The sequence below is a fragment of the Vidua chalybeata genome, chromosome 1 (assembly GCF_026979565.1).
Source record: "Vidua chalybeata isolate OUT-0048 chromosome 1, bVidCha1 merged haplotype, whole genome shotgun sequence".
In the NCBI taxonomy this organism is placed as follows: Eukaryota; Metazoa; Chordata; class Aves; order Passeriformes; family Viduidae; genus Vidua; species Vidua chalybeata.
The window spans coordinates 32,664,992-32,685,391 of NC_071530.1; the positions used below are offsets into that span (position 1 = coordinate 32,664,992).

General features: G+C 37.7%; 1 protein-coding gene across 2 annotated transcripts in view; it reads right to left on the reverse strand.

Moving 5' to 3' along the window:
* OSBPL3 (oxysterol binding protein like 3) overlaps window positions 1-20,400 on the reverse strand; it is an 86,414-nt gene that overhangs the window by 58,292 nt on the left and 7,722 nt on the right. For both annotated transcript variants that reach the window (XM_053950958.1, XM_053950949.1), the window contains exon 2: window positions 9,107-9,231. The gene's annotated coding sequence lies outside the window, so the exon portion shown is untranslated. The remainder of the gene's footprint in view (window positions 1-9,106; window positions 9,232-20,400) is intronic.

Consider the following 20,400-nt stretch of genomic DNA (forward strand, 5'->3'; position numbering starts at 1 on the left):
TTTTTGAGAAAGGACTTTGAAAATGGGAGAAATGGTAGTCACATGCCAGGCTCTGAACAGCATCCATTGAAAGCTGATTGCATCTTTGTGCTTCCTAAAACAGCCACCCTAAGGTGAAGTTCATTTAGACCCAAACTTACAGTAAAAGCTTTCACACCTCATATTTTTCTTTCACATAAATGATAGCATTCCCAGAAATACAAATTTTGACCTATTATCAACTGCCAATCTATTCAAAATTTCAGTATTATTCCCAAAATTGGAATGTAAATTTGCTTCTACTCCCCATGGCATTCAGCAACTAATTTTGAAAAGTCTGTTATTTGTTCTTACAGATTGTCCATACAAATCTAGCTTACGGTGCTTTAAAATAATTAAAGCTTCCAATAAATGCTACTGCCTTGTGCACAGGAATCTGACTTCATACTAATTTTGCCTGGGGACTTCACTAATTGCTCAGAGTTCACATCTCCTTTTACCAGTCTGAACAGCTCAATTTCTCTGTCTTCCTCCTTGCCCCATTGCCCATGCCAGGGATACTTTTCTGGAGCTAGGTGAGGACATGGAAAAAGCATTAGGCATTTGGAAGTTAAAACCAGCAGCTTAACCACCTTACACAGTAAATCTAAGGAGCTTAAACTCGCCAACAAGTGCAGGAATTGTCAAGTTGGATGTTATGCATTAAGCATGAGAAAGTAAATACATGTGACAAATGCATTACTTCCCCTGTGAACATAATGATTCTCAGTTAACATATCTAAATTAAGTCACACATTAGTTATGTCTGAAGAGAGCAGAGTGACAATTAACATTTTGTACATAAATAACCACTGGTTTTTAGATTCAGAACCACTTTCAGGGGTGCTGCAGGCCTGATTTTTCTTCAGCTGAGCAAGCAGAGAGACATTATTCCAACAACATTAATGAGCCTTCATGGGCCCATGGACAGAAACAGGGTATTTCACAGGTAGCAAATTAACTAAATCAGGTGAAAGCAAACAGTCCAAAGTGAGTGGCCACAATTTATCCAAAACCACTAAACAGTCTTCCATTTGATCTTCCTTTTAACATACTGAACCACAACTTCTTTGCAACTGCTAACTTAAGTAAGCAGCAACAATGCTAGTTTTCACAATCATTTCAGAATACTCTGAAATTCAAGCACATGCAGTCATATGGATGCTTTTGTGATAGCAATATAATATTCTTTATAAAGGAAAAGACATCATCTTTACCCTGAACATTCCACCATGTTAACCCTTGTTCATTGCTGTCTAATGAGAGGAATTTTACTAATTGTCATTTATGGCAGTAGCAGCTTGATGCCAAAAGGCAATTAAAGGTCACTGCCTATTAGATTACACCAGGCTGATGGCAGCGCACTTGGAAGCAAAGGCAGAAGCCTCTGACCTCTGACTCACTGCAGAGACTCAGATCTGGACATATCACTCAGCACCTGCATGGCTGGCCCTTCTGAGCTGGCCCCTGTCCTCAGATCAATCAGCCTGCCATCTGCCTCAGGTAGACACTCAGGGGGACTGCAGCCTTCCTCTCTACCAAATACACCTTCACCAGCTCTGTTCCCTCCATCAGGCTAAGAACTTCTGCTGCACTTTCCATGGCAGGAAAAGTGGTCTTGGTGGTCATAAAACTCTTTCATTTCCAATATCTATGTAAAGTATAGGCATATTGATACTCATGTCTTCTATATATGCATCTGAAGTGATATTAGCACCTTGTTCAAGTGTTAATGATCAAGTCTTAATATGCACATGTATTTTTTCTATGAAAATGCCTTTGTGTTTTAAATGGACACATCATATCGAGTGCATTACCATCAGATTTCTGGGCTATAAGTTAAATGAAATGTGATGCATGGTTATGTAACTGAAAAAAACCCATGAATTTATCTTCCCACAGGTGACAACTGAATCACAGAATACTCTGACTTGGAAGGATCATTGAGTCCAAGTCTTCAGTGAATAGCCTGTACAGCACAGCTGGAGCATCCCACACAGAGCCAGCCATCCAAGCAAAAGATGGTATTAGTGGTTCCTTATTTCTTACAAGACACTATTAAAAGGGCCTCCAGCTTAAAGCCAAAATCCCATTTCAGAAGTATTCCACAAGTTCTGTGACCCCACAGGGGACGCACGCTGAAGCAGTTGAGGATGAACTACAGCGTATGGAAAGGAGGAATTCATGGAGGAGTGTCTCCCACCAGAGGGACCCCACACTGGAGCAGGGCAAGAGAGTGAGGAGTTCTTCCCCCAGGAGAAAAGAGCAGCAGAGACAATGTGTGATGATGTGACTACAGCCCTCATTCCCCACTCCCTGTTCACTGGGAGGAAGGAAGTAGATTTGGAGGCTGAGCCCAGAAAGAAGGGAGGGGTGAAGGGAAGGTGTTTTAAGATTTGGGTTTATTTCTCATGATCCCACATTTGGCAGGCATTAAATTACATTGATTTCCCTCGGTCAAGACAGTTTTGCCCTTGACAGCAATTGCTGAGTGATCTCTGTGTCCTTATCCTGACCCATGAGACTTTCATTAAATTTTCTCTGCCCCATCCAGCTGAGGGGAGTGACAAGGTGGGTTAGGTGGGCACCTGGTGTCACACAGCCATTGTGGCAGTCCCTGCACCCAGGTTACCTGCACTTCTATACCAAGGATTTTGCAAATGCAGGATAGACTGAGATTTCACAACTGGCAGGGGAAGCTAGTTGCAGCAGGAGATGCTGAATCATGCCTTTAACAGCTGTTACTTAGCTAGAACCACCTCTTAATTAGTGGCTTCTTTTAGATTTCCTCAGTAGCTATATGGCACCAAAAAAAACCACAAAACAACAAAATGAGGAAGAAAGGCAACCCAGCAAACAAAAACCAGACAATTCTAGCTCAAAACGTAAACATGTAAAAATGTTAACGGTGAAGTACAAACTATAATTTGTGTAAGATAGAACAAACAGCCAACTACAGGCATAAAAAAATGTTTATTTTATGCTATCCTCATGACAAATCAAAATCCATTGAACTTTTAAGGTCTAGATTTTGCAGCCTGTCTCATTCCATAGAGTAGAAAATCCAATTTCCTTCGGAGTCCCAAAGCTTGAACTAAACAATTAATGCTTTTCTTATTTCTCCTGAAACAATATTAAGGGTAAAACTATAAATTAGCTTTTCTTAGGGTACATTTTACTTTGCTAACCACCTGTTACTATGATCTTGTCCAGTGGTGGCAAAAACAAAAGCAGGCAGGGTGTGGCATATGACTCATCACAATGTGTTAAAAACGACATTAACAGTTGAAATCCTTAGAAGCAAAGAGTTGTGGCCCAATAAAATTGGCACTTAAAAAAAAAAAAAAAAAAAAAAAAAAAAAAAAGACACACAAAGGGACAGGCCATTCTCCAGTCCTCCTAGTCCTTGATATCACCAACACCAAATTCTATTCATGTCCCTCAACCAGAAACACACAACTTTTTCACTGTCACCTTTTAGCTAATGTAAGTGTCTCCAAGAATTTAAATTATTTCTTTTTGGAGCATTTGACAGCTTCTTAGAAGTTCCAAACAAATGCTGTGCTACAGAAAGACTAGTGTCAACATGTTGATTAATCCTTTATTATTAGACTTCTAAAGTAAAATAATAACTTGAGTTTCTTTGATTTTTCCAAAAGCATAATTCCTGCTGTTTAAAATAAAGTACAGCTTGAAGTACATTCAAGCATACCTGAGGACAGTCAAATTGTTCAGATATTTAAGCACTGGAAGTAAAAAACTCCAGGGGACAAACCTACTATGGGCAGAACTTAAGGGGAAAAAATAAGGATAATTTTTGCTGCTTCTCAAAGTAAAGCATCATATGAAATCTGGTCTTAGATCAAAAGCTTTTCCTTTTCTTTAATAACTTGCTATCCTCCAAAAATATGGCAGCAGAGCCCAGGTCTCCTCCAGATCTGAAGACAGAGAAGTCACCTAGACTTCTCTGAAGGAAAGAGCGGGGAAAGTCACAGTAGAACACACTGCACTGAATGCTTCTTAAAGTTTTTTCATTATTTTATCATCATCATTCTATCATCAATTTATTTTCATCATTACTCTGATGCTCACTATTGTGTCTCCAAGTTATCAGACAGTGTGTTTTACTCCCTATCAGGTAACACTTTTCCTGGTTTGCTCTCAGAATGTTAATGTTCTTGAAACATAAGTTGATGTGAGAATGTACTTCTATTCTGAAAAGTTCTTGCTATGGTTTGGTCACTAAAAAGCACATGTCTCCACAACAGACATTTTGTGAATGAGATGCATAAAGTTGGGTAAGTTAAAAAAAATTAATAAAATATTGCAAATTTTACATTTTCATAAAAAGTCTTTGTTTATTCGTCACTATTGATAACTATACTTCATCACACTTGAACATTTTTCATTCTTCATATATGGTTTGATAAGAAGTGCAATAAAAAAATCTATGACATTACATTCTTGGGCAAGCACACAAGGATGAAATAAGATTAAAACACATTACTGTAACAGAAGCCACTGATTGAAACTGAAGAAGCCACTCAGCCTTATACATGTAGCTCAAAAATATTATACTGTTAACATTTTACTCAGTTTTTAATATTTATTTCTCCTTGAGAAATAACTACTTCAATAATCATAATATTTTTCTGCTTAGTAGGAAGCTTTTTCCAACCTCAAGAACCAAAGTCATTTTCATTTTGTCTTCAAGTACCTGGTGCTAAGAGAACCTGCCTTATGAATTAAAACAAGAATATGACCTTTTCTCTGAAGCAAATGTGAGTATAAGGCATATAAACTAGGAATCAGTGAATAAGCAACAGTGACTAGAGGCCAAAGCCATTCCTCCTTCACTATTACACATGGCAGGACTTGGGATTTAGTCTCACATCCTCATCACCACACTAGAGGAGCCCACCAACAACTTCAACCTTCTCTTCCACTCTCCTGCATTTCACTTGCACACAAAACCTTTGCTGTGGCACAACTGGAAAGAGAGGCCCTGAAGCTATACAACTATACAGCTGTTGGTCATAATTAATTTCTAAGGCCACCTTTGAAGCATGACAAATCTTCTGCCTTCTGATCTGTGGCTTTATTTCTATTCTTCAGCTGGTGGACAAATAAATTACCAGAGCCTACATAAGCAAAGGAAAAATTTACCCCATCTTTTTTTGAAAAATATAAAGCTGGCAGAAACATGTTTTCAAGCATAGACTGAAAGACAGAGATGGTCTCTTAGAGCTACTCTTAAAAGATGTGGCAAGTTCTTTTGGCTTCTCCAAGCAAAAAAAAAAGTGTACATCAAAGGACTGAGTTCATGAAAAGTGTATGCCTCTGCTCAGTGAGGGTGTGATGAAAACATTTTCACTGGAAAGAATATGGACTATCTGTATCACTTTCTGCAAGCAAAATGCAGAGTCTCACTTCATAAAATCCTCACTGTAACGTCAGTAAGAAAGCAACTTGTACCCATTGCTAAAATGGGAAGGGTGACCCAGCTGATTGTCTCTGGAACATCCAGACACACAGTAGTTGCTACTTTTCTCTGCATTTAAGCTTAAGGAATCTAAAGTTTCCATAACAGGAGACAAGACTCATGATCTCCTAAGTTACTTTTGGCTATGCTAATTAGCTATTTAAGCACTTAAAGTTCATAGTCTCTGCCAAAGTAGGAAGCAGTAACTATTAAAAAGACCTGAATTTTCATGTGTGTGGCATACTCTGCCCTTAATCCAGGGAGAATGGTCTGTCACCTTGGCACCACAGGGCTGAAGAGTTCACAACCTTGTCACACAACCTCAAGCCAAACATCAGCCCAACACATTCAGCATTTACAAGCAACAATTTGCCCTAAGAGATTAATTTAAATGACAAATAATATCCTGCTGTATTAATGAAACTGTGATGTATATTTCATCCACCTTTCCGTAATTTCACAAACACTTATTTTCTACTGAAACAAGTCCTAAAAATGACTTTATTCTGAGATCACATAAAATCAGCAGTCTGCTTGATTCAAGCAGTTCCTCTGTCTAAGCAGGTGTTTTCTGTTTTAGATCAAAATATCTATGGCTAAAATGAAAAGATACATTAGGTTGGTCACCTGCTTATTCACCCCTCCCAACCACAGATGATACTCAGATATAACTGTTTCATTCTTAAATAACAACATGAATTTGTTTCAATAGCAACTAGCAAGACAAGAAGTTAACAAACAGCTTTTTCCTTCCCTTCTTCACTTTTTTTTTTTTTTTTTCCAGGGGGTTTACCTATGCTACTATTCACTGGACAAGTTAGTACAAATATTTCATAGCTAATTCAAAAAGAAACACATCTGAGGGAAGTGGCTTAAATGTATAGTCCTGAGCTTGTACACAAAATCTGAGGTTTTACATTTGTTATTTTTGCATTCACAAGCATATGCATGCAAAGATTTGGCCTCTTTTTCCTTCAGAGGAAGTAATAAATGACATATTTTAATACAGAATTTTGTTCTGTATGAACAATTTTTCATATAACCCTATTAGTAAAGAGCTGGCAGACAGCATTGAGTTGCTAATATTCAGCTTAAAAAGTAAAATTAAATACTTTTAACAAGTAAGATAAAACCAAATAGCCAATTTACAAAATACTTGTACCAAAGAACTCAGCTTGGAATTTTAGGTTGGCAAAACTAACAGAAAATACCAACAAAGACCAGAATACACAAGGTTTCCATGAAATTTCTCATAAAAGAATGTACATAGACTGAGGATCACTTCTTTCACTGCATTTTCCTACATTCAAGAGAGCAGTAAAGAATTCTCCTAAAGGCTCAGTGACATATGGAAGTTGCTTCTGTAACAGCCATAGATTCAATTTTCAAGCTTGTAAAAATGAATTTAAGATAGCCACTTAAAGGTAAATTCACTTTGAGCACCAGCTACTGTTTCTTTCCTTTTTCAAAAGATACAGATATATTTAGTGAAGTTATTCCGTGTGTTAATGTGAGATTTAATGTATCTCAAAAAACCAGGGTGTTACAAAGTATTAATGCATTCTGAGAACATATACCAACAGGATTGTATTGCATCAGTATGAAAATGGAAGTATTACTGTTAAGGTAAATCCTAATTCTCATTTCAGTCTTCTGCTGCCGCTGTTAGAGGAGCAATGAAAAATTCCCTCTTTGTAACTGTTCAAATGCTGTCAGCTCTGTATTCCTATAAATCTACCACCCTTGCTATCAAAGTTGCCTTCCAGGGGTGAACACTAAAAAGATTAGGACAAGCAGATAAGGTCTTGACCAGACTTTTTCACAGATTTCCTGCATGACTCCATGTGAAGTCACAAACCTATTTGCTCCACAGGAGCCCCCTCTGTAAATAAAATTGCCACAAGTTTACACTGGGGTGGGGCAGGTCTGTGTTCATTTCTGCCTTGTACAGAAATGTTTTGAAAGTCATTAGGCAATCAAAAAACTTTGGTTTGCTACTTAAACATAAAACTTCCCAACTTTATCAGCAGGCTGTTTTGTAATAGTGTTGATAAACTCCACTATCTTCATAGGTAAAAGGATCCTACAGCAAGTGGGCACCTCCCATTGGAGCAGTATAGCAGTACCTACCAACAGAAATAACCAAGTGAAAGTATTTCCACTCCTTGCTCTCCTCCACTGACACCTTTACAGCTTCTAATTTAGAGAAGCTGAAAACATATGTGGTTTTTAATGTGCTTTACAGCAGTCACACCTAGCAAAGATTCAGTCCTTGTGCCTGCTACAATCTTCAGTTCTCATGACTCATCTCCAGCTTTCCAGAGGAAAGCAAGTTCCTACTGGGCATCACAGAGCTAGTGATACCTTTTACATGCTCACAAGAGAAACAGAGATTCAGCCTAAAAATTCACCAAGTTTAAAGCAGTGATTAAGCCTACCCAGATACAGATGCAAGTACAATAAGAAATTAGTGCAAACAGCAGTTCTCTATTCTGGTTTACAAGTATAAGATCCATGTAAGTCAATCAAGACAGACTTTAAAAACATAAATTTATACACTGGACTGTAAGAACTGCAAAGTTCAGAACACCCAGCCTTCCAAAACTACAATCAAACATGTAAATTACATGCCTATAAGGCCTAAAACATCCTAACCAGCTTATGTGCTCTAGAATACTAATCTTAAAATACTAATCTAGTCCCTACAGGTTTAAAAGGACAAGAATATATATATATTTATACACACACGCACAAATACAAACATTAAAAGTTTAAATGCAGCACAAGCAGCTAGCTAGAAAGTTAAAATACATTATTAACATTCCTACACCAAAAGAGAAATTGTTAAGTATTCAGAATGCATTGTGACTACATTTACATACTATTAGAGAAGATAAAATGCCACAAATGCCATTACTGGAAATATGACTCAGGACAGAATTTTCTCCCAATGCTAAATCCCACAATTAGTGAACACTCGGGCAAAAAAAAAACCACCAGCAGGACAAGAAGCTTTTCAATGTCACCAATAACACAATCTCAACCTTGCCCAAATCCTATACTTGGCTGCAGTCTAGAGAGAACATTTCAGAATGAAACACAAACCACATAGTCCAATGGTGCAATGGGTGAGAGTCTCCCTTCCTGACTCAGAGGGTGAGCAGTGGAAAGCCCAAAGCCTTAGACTGAAGGGAACCTAAACACAGTACAACCCAATAAATGGTATTTTTCCCCCCATTTCCCTCAAAAGCAACACAGCTTTGAGGTATTTTTGAAAAATTACCCTTATCTCAGCAGAATAAAATGTTACATTAGCACAACTTCAGGTTTACCTATTCTATTTCTTCATTACTTCCTTCTATTCTTCTAGACATCTAATTAAGCACCATGTCTTATCCCAAAAGGGGACTGAACTGTGCCCCTTCTCAGCTATACTGTAGACCTCTCCCATTCTCCATTGACTGAGTGATTCTTCATAGCAGGAAGCTTCTTACACAGCTTCTTTGATCATGCGCTCTCTAGGCTAAAACAGGCTCCACACCAATTTAATCTCTGCTTTCCTAGAAGGACAGCAACACAGCTGTGAGAGAAGGATGACTGACTTACAGTGAGTGGGTAGGATCACTGCCACCAGGAAGAATCCAAATCTCTTCTCTTACAGAAGTAGAAGTGAAAGTATGAGCTATTCCATTAGGCAAGATGTGCAAGCTCACATGAGTCCTGTGTTGGATCTGAAAAACAAACAAAAAAATCAGAGGAGAAATAAAACTTCCTGCTGCATTATCCTTTCATACCTGAGAAGCACAAGGGAAGTAACAACTAGAATATATGAATATCTGAAAAATTTTCTGCCTTGATTTTTGTGCATTCTCTGCTCCCAAAATATTTCCCTGAAATACAGCATCTACAGCTGACATTTTTTTTTTCTGAAAGATATGCATTAAAAATTCAGGTTAGCCACATTCTCCCATACAACTAAGCAACTTGAGTTTTAGTCTGCTAATGCACTGTGAGAGCAATGCATTTTGTAACAGAAACCCTTCTTGCTCCAAAGATCCAGAACTCTGCACAAGTGTGTAATTCTACTGAGGCAGTGGGGAACCCACCCAAACATCTTGTCAGCACAAAAACAAGAAAGAAGAATCCTGAACAGAAATAGATGCCGGGGTACTACTCTTTGACAAACTTGTAACATTATTCAGCCATTGCTTTGAAGCAACTAACACAGGGCTTTGATGTTAAGTCAAATGCACTTTTTTGAAGACCATCCAATTTTACAGTTTTAGCAGCCTGCAAGACTTTTCTGTACAGTGTGAACACTACCAAAAAGAAATTATGACAAAGTTTAACATGCTCCATTTGAGCTAAAAAGGAACAATGGTTTAGTCTGCCTTTATATTCATGGGCTACATGGTCCTTCATTCCAATTATTAGATTTGAATTTCTATTGCCCCGAGTCAGTTCCCATATCATCTTGATGATAAATTTTCCAAAAGTCTGCAATCAATCAGCCCCAGACAAACCAGTGTCTGACTACCACATACTGTTCATAAAAACTAGCACATTGTTAAGCTTTTTCTGATGCTGAGGCTTTCCTGATCTTTCTTCAAAACCAATATGAGAAACAGAGAATTCTTCAAATTACTTGTGATAACAGTTTTGAATTTAGATTACTGTTACAATTTAACTCTTTCTTAGTTATTACATCTACATGCTGTCATAGACTACAGCTTTAATTCAGTAGTGAAATTAAATTCTTCTGTATTTCTTGAATTAACATTACTGCCCTTATTTAATATTATTCTTACAGTCTTACCATATTTACCAAGGAAAAAGGAAATGCTTTTCCCTGTTTTCAACTCAGAGTTTTGAGCTATACTTTTGCCTTCTCCTATCAGCTGTCTACATTTAATATCTCCTAATTTCACATTTACACTCAATTTCTTGCTTCTTCTATATCAATCCTAAAAATGCCACTGTCCCCATCTGGTTTGTAGTTTAAACATCTGTGATTTAATTTTAGGATAATTCAATACATGAACATGTGTACTTTTAATCATCTAAGTATTAAGGGTGGAAGTTTTTTAAACTAGAGTAAGAAAGAACACTTGATGTGTTAACTTTGATATTTTTGATTAATCTAAGGTTCTTTCATTGTACTGCCTTTTAAGATTAGAGTCCTAAAATAGCTATTAATATAAGAGCCTATTGACATTTTTAGCCTGTAGGAACATGCAGTGGGCAGAGGCAGCTGAAATAACAACATATTTGAGTGATGAACCAGCTTTATGATTTTATTACTCAGACTTTCCTGAATCTATGGCTGGCATTTTTCCCAGTAACTCAAAAATTAAGCTGTTTTACATTTGAAACTTCCAACTAACCATATATTAAAAACTTCTCATAGTTAAGGCAACAGAATAACCTTATAAAAAGCCTTCAAAAAAAAAAAAAAACTCCAACAAGCTACATCTGAAAAATTTGTGCCTTTAATTCTCTGTGCTATTTGCATGAACACCGTAAGAAAAACAGGGGGAAAATGATCTGATATAAATTACAAAGAACTATGTTAGTTACTAGGATATATTACATATTATTGGAGATATATATATATACCCTAGGCTATATTACATATGATATTGAAGTAACAGGGACCCTAGAGGGGTCTTAGAAGGACCCTAAAGGAAAGTGACAGATATAAGGAGACACAGCCTATGCATCCTTCACTGGGCACTTTAGGCCATCAGCATTTCAGGAAGCCAAGGCTTGTATCAATCACTTAGTCACCCCATAAAGCCAAGTGATGTTTTTGCTGTTGCACAATCTTTCCACGTTTTTGCATAGACATCAAGTTTTCCTTCTTCCAAAATGAAATTTCCCTCACAGTTTTCTGGTCCAAAAAAAGCTCCATTCTCCCCCTTGGTCCCCAGACCACTGTACTCAAGAGATCTCTTTTGATCAGTGAGCATAAAGAAGCAATCAACAGATTTTGTTTCTGAATATTATGCAACACAGGTACACAATTTCTAAAATCATCTGGGAAATCCAGATCAGCTTAACGGCACTGATGATAGATTTTTAACTTTTTATGTGTCTGTGCAATAAAATAGTTGCATAGACATACTCAAGAATATTAGACCAGAAAAACTCTATAGCCTGATGCACTGAATAGAAGGACAAACTGAGCAATAAACATGTCTTGCAGTGGACAACAACAGATCATGTGAGCATCATAGAGGGATGCTCATTTAATGCAGAATGGAGAAAATTAATTATTCAGTACCCAAGGGAAAAAAAGAATGAACATGCAATAAGTGACCTTTTAACAAATCTACAGCAATTAATTAAGCTGGTTTGTACTGTATTAGTCCTAAGGAAACTACATATTTCTAACTATTTCCAGAAGAGCCTACCAGGAGTGCAACAAAGACTCAATCTGGCAATAGACTGCAATTTGATGTAAGTCTGCATCAAGCAGAACTGGGCCCTTGGGGAGGAATCAGACAACTCTCCCCTCTCAAAGTTAGCCATTTATCCCCACGGCAAGTTCTACTAAATCTGGTAGCAACATAACTACAGAGAGAAATCAGAGTGGAAAATTAATTCCATTAATAGCTAAAGAGGGAAAAAGCCAAATTTTAGCCATAGTGTTTGCAGAGTCATTTCACTGCACCAACATGCTGCAAGCACAAAGATATGAAAAGAGCAAACCAGGCATCTGCTGACTGGAGGATAGAGCAGAACCTCCTCTTTCAAAAGCAACATGGGACTGTGGGGCTTTACACTGAAAATGGAAGTAGGAACAAAGTAGGAACAGTAAGAAAGCAAGTAACTTCTCCAAAACAACCTGCACCAGACATATCTTCTAAAATGCATAATTTAATGAATGTAAGCAAAAGTTAACAGTAATGCCAAGTCTGATTGGAACCAAACATTAAAATTTTACTGTTTGCCTGATGGATAAGCTAGTCTCAAGTGTCATTATACAGTGCTAGCTTTAATTGCTCCCAGCTAAATATAGCATTCAGAATTTAATAGCTCCCCCTCAGCTTTTCTGTCTTTCAAGGAGGGAAAAATCTTCTCATTAGAAAAAGCACACAGGCATACACAGTGGCATGTTACCACAGCGAAGCAGGAAGCAAGCCATTAAGATGATTACATTAGACTCCAACACTCATTCAGAACTCCTGTTTTTCAGGAGACCAAATGTTTCCCTGTTCCACCACTCTGGTTCCAGTTACAGCAGGTGATGGAAGCATGCATACCTTTTCAAATTAAGCCATTTTGCTGCTTTATTAGCAGGCTGTAAATCTTGCTTGCCCTGTGCTTCCAGTCAAAGATGATGTCTTTGCCAGCAAGATGCCATGGTGCCCATACACATCTTCCTGTGACACCTCTCTGGGCACCGTGGGGCAGGAAGAGGAGCAAGGCTACACACTCATATACAGCCTGTCCCTTCCCTGAAGCCACTGTATTGGCACAACTTACATGAGAGGGTCCAAAATCTTCTGGAACAGCTGAGACTGCAGCACTCTGATAAAGGCATGAAACAAATTCTCTCTTCTGCCTTCTAATACCCAATAAGGATCTCAAAAAACGTAATGAAAAGTTCCATGTAGCAAGCTTCATTTTCCCCTCTCTGAGCTGATAACGGGTTTCACTCAGAAAATTTGGCTGACAGCTAGAAATGTGTTCTATGAATTCAGCATTTCTGTTCACCTTCATTTTAAAGGTCATTATGTAATTAAAGCACTCACAGTTTTTCTACAGTCCATGGAATTAAATTAAAAGTAACCACTGCTGCAATGACAAGTCTTCCCACTTCCCCTCAGGCCAGAACTCCAAACTTTGTTCTCTCCCCTCCAAACCATCATCTGACCATCTTACTATTTTCTCTCTGGTTTCATCCATCTCCTTCTCCTTTACTGAGTGGGGAAAAGAAGAATAATGCTACTTATGGAAAAGAACATATTTACCAGACCATATGAATCACCAAATGCCACATTACCTGGCCCTTCACTTCAGCTGTAAAAGTCCAGGATTGCCTCTGTTAGAGCTGTGCAAGCACTTTTGAAACACTGCCTGGAGGGCTGCCAAGAAGGACCTACTACACTGAACAAGACCAAAGGTAGTATTGCCAGTGATTTTCTGCCCTCTGACCTACCATTTCTGAGGTGCAGACCAGGCTGAATAGAACAGGTCAAAGGAACTATGTCTGTTTGATGTTTAAGAGAGGTTTTAAAGCAAGCCTCCTGACACGTTGCCTCCGTGACACTGTTCTGCATTGGGACATCTGTGTTCTACTGCTAGCTGAGCTGCCCCAGAACAGAAAGGCTCCCTACTGTCAGTGCAGGTGCAGGCTTCATTTACCAACTTCTGGTAAAGCACAGAATCATGACACTCATTCCCATTAAGATTTTTCTTTCTGAAGTAAGAAATTAAAGTGTGGATAAATAACATCAAAAATAGGGAAGAGTACTGGAGGCACTTTGTATACTAGATCTGGTTACTCTTACAGAACACGCTTTTATTTTAAAATTCTGCCGGCCACAACAGACTATTTGGAACAAATGAAGCTTAAAAAAACCTGCAAAGTGTACAAAACATCATGCATGTACTGTGGATGAATATAGTCTTACAGCTATGTGTTAGCTGCCATGAATCAGAGCTCAGTGCCCCAGAACTCCATGGGGCTCTTCCAAGCTGAGCTGTTCTGCTCCCAGGCAGCACCAACCAGACAGAGGCAGGGCAGGCAGCCTGTCAGCCAGGGCTGACAAGCCCTGAGCACCAAACAGCCTCCCCCCACCTCTTAAACCACCATGTGAGGTGCAGTGAGCAGGGACACACCACAGGCTGCCTTTTGAGAAAAGAAGCGACAAACCCACGCGAACGAAAGGAGGGAGAACAGTGGAGATCAGCCAACGCAACTGCAGCATCAGACCAGAAAGAAAGCATGCAGCTACGGTGGACAGACACACAATGCTTCTAAATCTGGATCTGGGGATTAGCAGGATAGAAAAGATACCAGAAAAAGGTAATTTGTTTCCTCGTCATCTGTAATACTGAAGAGACTTTGCTCTTCTCTCCAAAATTGGAACATCTACAGTGTAACTCCTTCCCCTCTTAAGAGTCATGTGTGTATAAAAAAGCCACAAAAAAAAAAAAAAAAAAAAAAAAAAAAAAGGCATTATCAGCCTCAGGTCAGGACAATAGCAGCCTAAATATTCACAAAACTGTCATGAAAGCATTAATTTAAAAGCAATTATGATAAAACAACAAGATCCATCAGAGTAAATATATGACATCCACCAGAACAAATAAATACCATCCTGCAGAAGCTTCAACCTAATCCACAGTAAGTTTATTCAGAAACATTTTCTTGAACAAAAAAAGAAAAAAAAAAAATCAAACAGATGTGACCAGTCAAGATGTCAACAAATTCTAGAATCTATTTATTTACCAGATGTTTTCCGCTACATCTGATGACCTGCAAATTTGCCTTAGCTGTAGCAGTAGCTGCTGATAAACCTTGGCAACAGCTACTACTGTATTTGTGACTGAAAGAAAATTACATATAATAATTTTCAGTTAATTATTTATACTCAAATGCAACATGAGGCTTTTTTAATGTGTATAAAATATAAAAAGTCACATTTAAGTGAACAGTTTCACATATATTGGTTTTCACCTTCTCCCTTGCTCTTTATGTATTTCCCTGCTGATTCAAAGATATATTCTATCTGGGTGTACAAGGTTACTTAAGGAGGGGGGACAGACTCTAGAGATTATTTATATAGCACGACTTCAAACAATTGATCCAGCTATATCTCAAGTGACTTGATAAAGAGGCATTAAAATAATGAGCAGAGAGAAAGATGGGTGGGACATTACAGCATTTCAGAGTCACTCAGCAGGACTCTCCTGCTCAAGGACTCTCAATTATGAGACAAGGACACTGACCATGAAGGACAAGGTGACACACCCAAGGAGGGAGTTACAGATGAAAGTGAGAAGTGAGAGTTGTTGGGACAACCTCCACATGCAACCTCGATGCACAAGTAAAGGAAAATGAGAATGTGACCAAGAAGGACTCTTATCTCTGATTGTTTGATAAAGGGCTGAAAGTCCTCGCACAGATTAGAACAGGGTTCAGGCACACAAGTAGTCTGCTCAGGTAAACAGGCGTGACGAGATGGAACACTCTAAAGCATTTGTGTACTTACAAAAAAGAGGTCTCCACTACAAAACTAATGCATCTGAATTAAATACAAGATAAAATATCATAGGGACAACAGCATCTTGGTGGCCAAAACATAATGAAATGCACATGCTATTCAAAAAAAGCTCATAGAGATAGAGGGTGTTCAAATATACACCACTTAATATTGTGATAGATTAAAAAAAAAAAACACCCCAAACACACCATTGCAAAAGAACTTACACAATCTGTGTAAAAATAAAACAAAAAACATCAAACCAAAACCAACTGCACTTAAAAAGGACAGCCTTGCTCAGAGTCTGCAGTAGATTCAAAGAAAACAGCATTGCTACAGACTTCGTTTTATTAGAATGAATAATACCCAAGTGAGTTGGGCATTAGAAGAGATTAACTTCTGACCCATATGAAGTTTTAGCAGTCATGTAGAGTTCAGGATTGAGGAGTTCAGTCTCTGTAAACTGAAAACGCGGAGTTGCTGCTTCATTAAATATGCATAAACAAATCTGGAAATGCCTCATGGGATGCAGCATGGAGTAGACAACTTGAAAGATGAAATAGCCCCAACTAGATAAGCATTTCACCACAGCTCCCAAAAAGGCAGAGAACAAGTTGATTAAAGAAGTTGCACCTCAGATGTTAAAGTACAGGAATAAAGGTATAGCTTAAAAAATTTTTGATTTAAAAGATATTAGAAACTAAATTCTTCAACACCTTATAGAAACTATGGAAAGTAGTAACCTGGAAGTGAAAATTTCTTAGTAAAGAAATAAATATAGGATGTCAACTATGAAAAAGACCTGGAAATTATGAAAACCAGAATGAAATTAAAAGTAACATCTTCCTGGACATGTGTGGAAAAAAAAAATCAGATTAAATTGTACATAGAGTTGCAAATAAAACTCTGATATATTCTCAAGCTTTTGTGTCTATTTCACCTCGAGCCAATAAAATAATTTAAAACCTACAATCTGTATTTCTAAAGAAGACAAAAAACCCCAGCTGGAGATATTCTCTGGTGGCAGGACAACAAACAGAATACCTGTCTTTAGAGTTGAAACTGAGGGTACAAAAGTAAAAAGACATCATCTCTACTACAAACAGTACCATGTAGTCAATAGTAACAGTGTAACATTTTACAAAAAATTAAAAACAGACAGGAGAAAACTTAGATCACATCTGGACTCAACAACAACTGCATTTAAAAAAGTTGGTAATGATCTTATTTGGTAGAAGAATTGCAAAGTGATTGACTGGCCACAGACAATAAAATATTATCAGGCTGGACACGGATCACCAGAAGAAGTTGCCAAGAATTATCTTTGAGCTAGTTTTATTTAATAGTCCTACTACTGGCAAGGGAATTGAAGTGTGTACTAAAAATTGCTGCTGACAAAAGGTATAGAGGCACATCTGATGCACTGAACAACTAGGACACCAGGTGAGAGGAGCCACATGAACAGAAGCAGTGTCAGGGAATGCAGTTTATCAGCCCTGGAGGCAAGGTCAGGGTCCAAGGAATAAGCCAAGCACAAGTTCTGCTGAGACAGTGGGAACTGACTAAGGAGAGGAAGGCACTCACATGCATGGAATACATGCCTGATCAACTCATTAACAAATTAATGAAGGTATGAAAAGAGAAAAGAGCTATCCATTACATAAATTCAGGCATTTCCTACAGAGCCATGTAGGGAAGCATCAAAAAAAGGCACTGCCAGTATCTAATCTGGTCAGAAAATTTAAAAATAGCACCTAAGACACAGGTGAGATATATGTAAGTTTATGCAAGGAAGATTGACAGCATAATATTGTTCTGAAATGAGTACCGTGAGCATACCTAATCAGCCATATCACAAGATTCCCTGCATCTCTTCAAGTCTAAATGCAAGTCTCCTAAACTGACTGGGGGAAAGAGAGTCTCCCCTACACAGAGTGAAAACCGCTTTACAAAGGGTGCAAATGCGCCTATAAATATTGAGAGAAAATATCAACTTTATCCAACTGGACATAGAAGCTGGTTGTGGGTACTTTTAGCCAGAATCCTGGAATAAAATTTTAGTCCAAACATGTAAGCTTTGAAATAATTTGTTAATGAGACAAGCTTTGACTACTTTCAAATAATTTGTTAATGAAACAAGCTTTGACTACTTTAAGATGATGCTTGGGAACTTTGCAAACAGGAATATACAAATTCATTGACTGCAACAAATACTGAACATGAGAATCCACAAACTCCCTTCCAGTTGTATTATGTGCCAGTACAGCCACCTTCAGCAAGGAGGTCTTTATATATCACTTCCCAATGTTATTATTGCTGATTTAATCTGGGCTGAAAACTGACCTTGCCTTAATACTCTTAGGTTTCCATTAATAAAAAGAAATTACTTCCTCTTTACCCGCTTACATTTATTCCTTCTGTGGAAAGTTTTTGTGTGTCTTTATGGGGTTTTTTAAGGAATATAATTTTTTAAAGTGGCAGATCAATGCATCAATGGTATGTTTTAGAATCTATGTTTAGGCTACCAGTCATAGGTGGCTTCAATTACATCAATTCTGACAATGAAAGTTACGCATATTTTCTTCTTGATTTGATGTCAATGCTTTGCATGTCCTTGCCTTTCCAAAGACAACTACAGTCCCCAGACACAGAGAAACAAGCACTTCAGAATTTCAATGCAAGGAGGAAGTAGGAGATGAGAACAATTCCCTTCTTCAAAGTCAATCCAAGCACAAATCTAACCCATCTATGCCTTGCAGTTTTTTTTTGCACTCCTCCTACATTTCACAAAGCATTTTTGCATGCAAATGTGTCAGTGGCATTCAAAGACTGGGCAAAACAGCTTCATAAGATGACTTGGCGGTATTTACTCAAAACACCCTCATGGTTTTCATGGGCCAAAAAAACCCACAAGGAAATAAAAAAAACAGTCAGTAAATCAGAACCAAAAGAGAAAAATTTAAGTTTTGTAAATTAATATTTAAGAAAAAATAGAAAATCCTGTTTCCCTGCCCTTCATCCCTAGTTCCATTACTGAATACCACTGTTCCTCTCAGCTTTAAGTGCATTATGCTGGGCTAATATAAGACATGATTTTATCAATAAATTAATGTACAACAAATGCACAGCCTATACCATCTCTCTTCTTAAGTAAGCCACCACAAGGTAGATCAAGTAACAATGAACTTGCAGACTGTTGAGTAATGATATGAAGAAAGAAAATCCCTCAAGAACGCTAGTTCTGCAAGATGTGAGTGCTGGGAGACAGATCATAGTGAGAAAGGCATTGCATCCTTCTAATGGTCTAAAAAAGTATTTTTTCTTTTTAGTTTAGAACATAAAATTCACATAACAGCAAGCAAAGATGATCCTTTTGTAGAAGGGCTCTGGAGAGTGAACTACTACTTAAATTTGAGGAAACCAGAATCAAACAACTCTCATCCTGCACTGAATATAAGGGTGTGTTTATGCTAATCATGCATTCTAGTCATATTAAAGTAAATAATGCAAACTCACTTGACAAGAAGTGTTTGGTAGTTTGATGTGACCTGTCATGTCTGGAATGCCAAGACTGAAATGGCATCCACGGTTAGGAAAACACCAGTGTTTTCAAATGCTGAGCTGTGCCCCAGAAGCCAAGATTTCCCAAGCCTCTTCAAATAGGAAGTTATCTCCCAAAGTGAAAACAGTCATTTGGTGTCTCTGAGCTACAGTCACTGTTCTAGCATCAAATTACTATGAAATGAAGAAAAACACTTCTTTAAAAACAGAGATGGCTAACACTACAGCCAGAAATAAATGGGAAGTTGCATTTTCCCTGCTCAGCTTATCAAAATAATCAACTAGGACTAAAAACAGATTATAAAACTTTTCTGGTGAAAACAATTACTTGCATGCACTTGAAAATACTCAATGGTGTCCCATTACTTGAAACTGGATCTTTTAAAAAGCAATATTGTCTGCAAGGGATCTTCAGTATACCAACAATTGCACACACATGACATGGCAAAAGAAAGTGATATTACATACTTAAGTGTTCTGGCAAAAAAGGAAAAAGAAAGAATTTATAAACCACACTTCTCAAATATGCCATTTTGTCAAAGCCTGACATTACTTCCTTTTCCTTCTTTCAAAAACAAGCAAACAAACAGCAAGTGTCATCAGTGAAAGTGTTATCCTGGCAATGCCTCTGCTGCTGATTTTCAAGTGCAAGCACTGATCCTACTGAACTTCAAGTAGTAAAGTACAATATAGTATTACACACAGGAAAATAAGCTGTAAAGTTGTGTCCATGTGTGGAGAGAAAACTATGATTCAGCCATCCTGTGGAAAATTCTAACTTCTTATCTCCAAATTTGAAGTTCCATATTTATTCAGTAAGTGAAATAACATGATTTCAGCAAAGCATTTGTATTCTTGTTCTAAGAAATAGGATGTTAAAAAAGCTTGTTTCAACAAAACAAACTACATATCAGCTAAAAGGCAAGAATTTACTTTATCCACAGTAGCACTTCTCTACCTCAGCAAGTTCTCCTTCCTCAACAATTTGATACTCTCTAAGCACTGGGAGATATTTAATAAGTGAGCCTTAATTTTATAAGGTTTATAAAGTTATCATAATTTTGAGTGCTTCAGGTTTAATGTCTTATAGTTGAAATTGGTAGATTTGAAAGACAGTAATAAATC